The sequence below is a fragment of the Arachis ipaensis genome, chromosome B08 (genome assembly GCF_000816755.2).
Source record: "Arachis ipaensis cultivar K30076 chromosome B08, Araip1.1, whole genome shotgun sequence".
NCBI lineage: Eukaryota > Viridiplantae > Streptophyta > Magnoliopsida > Fabales > Fabaceae > Arachis > Arachis ipaensis.
This window is the reverse complement of record NC_029792.2, coordinates 117,885,326-117,890,051: the sequence shown is the minus strand read 5'-3', so window position 1 is coordinate 117,890,051 and position 4,726 is coordinate 117,885,326. Positions and strand designations below refer to the sequence as shown.

The following is a 4,726-nucleotide window of genomic DNA, read 5'->3' as shown; positions in this document are numbered from 1 at the left end:
GTTGGGGGTGGGGGAGGGGGGAAAGGAAACGCGGGAGGGAGGGGAGGAGTCCATCGCTATAGCCGCCGCCACCATCGCCGGTCCGCCCACGAGCCGCCGCCGGAACCATGATTAGAGGAAGACATCGCCGCCTTCCCTTCATGTATCTTTCTACCGCCACCGTGGAGTGCGTCGCCGGGAAGGGGAGCCCGAGCTGCCGATCTACCCAGCCGTGGAGTGTGTCGCCGCCGTTCATGCATGCTCCTGCCACCACCGATCTACCCAGCCGTCGTCGCTCCGTCGCCCACGATTCGCCTTCTGCATCTGCTTCTTTGTGCTTTGAATTCCTGATTTGGCTTTGTGCTTCTCTGTTGATTTGGCTTTGTGCTTGAATTTGTTGATTTGGATTTGTGTTGATTTGTTGCTTTCTGTTTCTGCTTGTGTTAAATTTGTGTTGATTTGTTGATTTTCTGCTTATGCTGTTATTCTTGGAGGTGGAGGTGGAGGTGGGGGGTTAAATTTCGGTTTGGTTCGGTAACTTACACCCCTAGTTACTGGTGTTGGTGTTGGTGTTGGTTGTGGCGGTGGTGTTGGTGTTGGTGGTGGTGGTGGTGGAGGAGGTAATTGTGTTGGTAGTAGTGAGGGTATTTTAGTTCAAAAAAAATAAAAAGGACGATTTTAATACGAAAAAAACGTTAAGGATGATTCTAAATTGAAAATTAGATAAGGGACGGTTTCGATTCTGGCTGAAAATCTTTAGGACCAAAACCATACTTAATCCTAATTAAAACTACTGGAACACTAATTTTTGAAATATCTAATAATCATCTTATATATGTCATATTGTAGTTATGACTCCACCTTGAAAGAGTTGAGTAATGAGTATGGTATATCTTTCACGTGAGATGTTTTATCATACCCGCATTATTAAAATTGAGATTGAATGAATGCAACTTAATTTAAAAATTAGTTTACAGGATAAGAAATTATTTATAAATTTTATAAAGATTTTATTATCAATAGATATGAGATTTGTAATACACTTTTTTTATGGTCAAAATAATAATCGTATGAAACGTGAATATTTGTAGGTAAATAATCCAAAAATATTAGATCAAATAAATTCCGATATCATATTCAAATTAAGATTAAGTTAGTTCAAAAGATGAGAGATGCTTTTTATTTATAAACTCTCCCAATAACAATGAATTAGATAAGCTCTAATATTATATTATGATCACTTTTATTAAAAATTTAAACTAATATAAAATACATGAATAATTATATCTCTAATAAATAGCTCCAGTGCATTACCAGTGGATGTACCCAATTGAAAGGTAATCATGTAAACAAGCATTTTCGACCAGGTCTATTAAGATAACCTGGACCAAGAAGTTTACTTGTTATGTTCTCGAAGGTACCTATGTCGTCTCAAGCAGTACGTGCGTAATAGGACACAACCGGAAGGCTCAATTGCAGAGGAATACTTATCCGAGAAGATTCTCACATTCTGTTCAAGGTACCTAGATAATGTCGAGACTAGGCTCAACCGACCGACACGCGTCGATGATCGGCCGAACGAAGCTGCGCCTGGCGAGATTGCCAGCATGTTTTCAGAGGTCGGCAAGGCCGTTGGAGCTACTTCATTTTTTTCTCTAACAGCAACCGAAAACCTCCAAGCACATCGGCATGTACTGGTCAATTGCATTGCTATAGAGAAATTCTTAGAGTAAGTATAGAGTGTGAGCTCCAAAAGTATGAAGTGAGCCAATATGGTATTGAGAGTATTGACCTAGAATCAACTTTTTGTGTGCATAGTGACTTCAGAGCCATCACAAAGAGAAAGCTACGGAATAGGACAAGGTCACAATCTTACATAGATAGTGTTGTGCACAGGGAATTCTCCAACTAGTTCAGGCATGAGGTAATCCTTTATATCTCAGGATCCCACTACCCTTTGATGCTATAGTGCGTCTAATTGTTCCATGCTAGGTCCCACTTGGAAGCACCAATCATTCGAATGAGTTGCAGTGGCTTGCATGTGGTCCCATTGCTCAGGCTAGACGCTTCAAGGCTTACAACGTCAATGGATTTAAATTTAGAACCATGTCGAGGGAAGAAAGGATGAAAACACAAAACAGCGGGGTTTATGTCACTTCAGATACTAGAAGCTATGCAAGCAAGCGGGATAGCAATGTTGCTGTTGGTGGTGTCTCGTATTACAAGAGATTAGTAGACATCATTGAGCTAAACTACAGTGGTCAATTCACGGTAGTTTTGTTCAAGTGTCTTTGGGCAGACACCACCTCGGGCAGAGGCATACGACAAGACGTTTTGGGCCACACCTGTGTAAACTTTGCCAATCCGATTCACACCGGTGATCGAAAAGACGACGAGCCATACATCTTAGCATCTGAGGCACGTCTTGTGTTCTACGTGGATGATGAGGTTGATAACGGATGGAGTGTAGTAGTCCATGTGAAGCCAAGAGATTTGTTTGACATGGGTGAAGATTATGAACAGTGTGATGTCGACCTTCATCCCCAGCCTTGTATGACTAGCTTGCCTGAATTTGATGTCGAAGGCCTGCGGTTGACAAGAGATGGTGATTTAGAAGAATCCACCGACGACGGCGTTGAAGATTGTGATGAGGCTGCCAATTCATAAAAAACTTATTCTCTCATAAAAAGCTCTTGTAAATAACTGGTTTTTCACAATGCTGTAACCTCCCCCACAATTCTTCTTGCAATCATATTTTTATATTTTCCTTGTACATTCTTTCTATGTCTGTGGCCTTTAAGGAAAATTGGAGAGCCAAGACTTCCTTTTGGTAGAAGCCGCTGGTTCGTAGAGAAGATGATAAATGCATCTCTATTCTCTTCGTTGGACCACGCAACATCCTTTGTAAGGCAACTGTGGTTCAATGAGTCCCGTATACAATCATGGCTGGATGCCTTGTCTGGACACAGACACCTCACTCGAGCCATTGGTCATGCGCCTGCTACAATGATGAAGGTTTGATTGCTGCTGCCCTTAAAATTTTGACGTCCTTTTCATAATTTTGGATGAACTCTGACAAAGATTTTAGTCAATTATGTTAAAATTTTAGGAATTGCTTCAATGGGACCAAAGGTACATCGCTAAGTTTGGATTTAAGTTTACAACAAGTACGGACATGTGGTTCTCACAGAAAATACTTGATGAAGTGAAGGTAAATATTCATGTGTTTACTCTTGTATTTATCTATGTATGTCGTATATAACTGTTCTTTATTTTCGATAAGGAGCATATAGTAGTCCATACATATATATAAATAAATTTCTTTTCATTTGGTTTTTATATTCATGTAATTTAAACCTGATGTCCTGTTAGAAATTATAGAGACTACTAGATAATTAAGATGCTGCGTGATTTCTATTTTTATTTTTTCTAGATGTTTATGATCAATGATGTAAAATCTAATGCAAGGAAAAATTGTGGTTTCGAGAATCTCTTCCTAAAATTTTCTTTGAAGGAAAAACTTGGCTTGTGGCTTAAATGAACCATAAGACACTCAAAATGGCTATCTTTAATCTGCAGTGTTTGCATGTGATGTGAAAACTCTCGTGTAACTTTCTTCCCTTCTCAATATCCTCCAAACCTAATAAGTAATAGTGTTATAGAACCCTTTCACACTTTGTTAGATATGTTCTTTGGTATTTTTACATTGAATATATCTTCTTCAGCTCTTAACTATACCTTCTTAGCAGATTCTATCACACTAAGTTTGTAACACCCTACCACACTAAGCTTTACGCTTAAGTCGTAAAACAGAGGTGGTGTGGTATTACGACTTCTAAAATAAAATGAGTACATATAATAGCAGAAGAATTATAATATGCTTGGAGCCTTGAAGAATAGAGGAAACAAAAATCACGAAATAAAAGTGCAACGCTCAAGGAACGAGTTAACTTGCGTGCTAAGGAAACCATAACTATTGAACATATGATAACAGAAGTAGGAATAGAGTGCCAAAGATACAAAATAACAAGCTCCTAACTCAGCCTGCAAAGTCAAGACTGGCCAGAGAATATTTACACATATATACATACATATCCAAAACCCAAAAGTACATATACACAATCCTGCCTCTCCATCAACCTCTAAGAGGATAAAAAAGAACAAGTTATGCGGAGAGAAAGCTAAGTACATATATATATACAACACAGCATAACAAAATAACTCAGTAACCACTTCGCTTCAAGAGTCCAGACGCCTAACGAAAAGCCTCTCGACCTGCATCTGAAAAACAACAACGTAGTATGGAATGAGAACCGGAGGTTCTCAGTATGGTAAAGGTGCCACACACATAATATATAAGGTCTTGGAAATGCCAGAGGCAATCCTAGAACGCCGACACTCAGATTATAGAGCTTAAAGTATTAAACAGAAGCCATAAAAGGTGGTTTACTAAGGATATTTAAACCTAACTTAACTTAACCTTAAATCTAAGTCCCATACTGCCATTCTTCCATATCTCCAGTTCCATCATGCATTTTCACAAACAAATAGACAGATAAAGGCAAACACAAGAAGGTTACAATTACTGCAGGTAACAAATACACATTTAGCATGGCAAGTACATATAGGCATACCCAATTAAAGCACAAGCAAGTAGCTCAAGTAATATGCATATGATGCATGCCTATCCTATGGCTGATGAGGCTCATCTGTCGGTTATCCAGCCAACCCGACAAGTCTGAATTGT

At 39.2% G+C, this 4,726-nt stretch overlaps 1 long non-coding RNA gene across 1 annotated transcript in view; it reads right to left on the bottom strand.

Annotated features, from left to right (window-relative positions):
• The window catches only part of LOC110265737, a 3,476-nt gene continuing 2,836 nt past the window's right edge, over positions 4,087-4,726 (bottom strand). The window contains exon 3 of the long non-coding RNA XR_002351993.1: positions 4,087-4,260. This is a non-coding gene — a long non-coding RNA (uncharacterized LOC110265737). The remainder of the gene's footprint in view (positions 4,261-4,726) is intronic.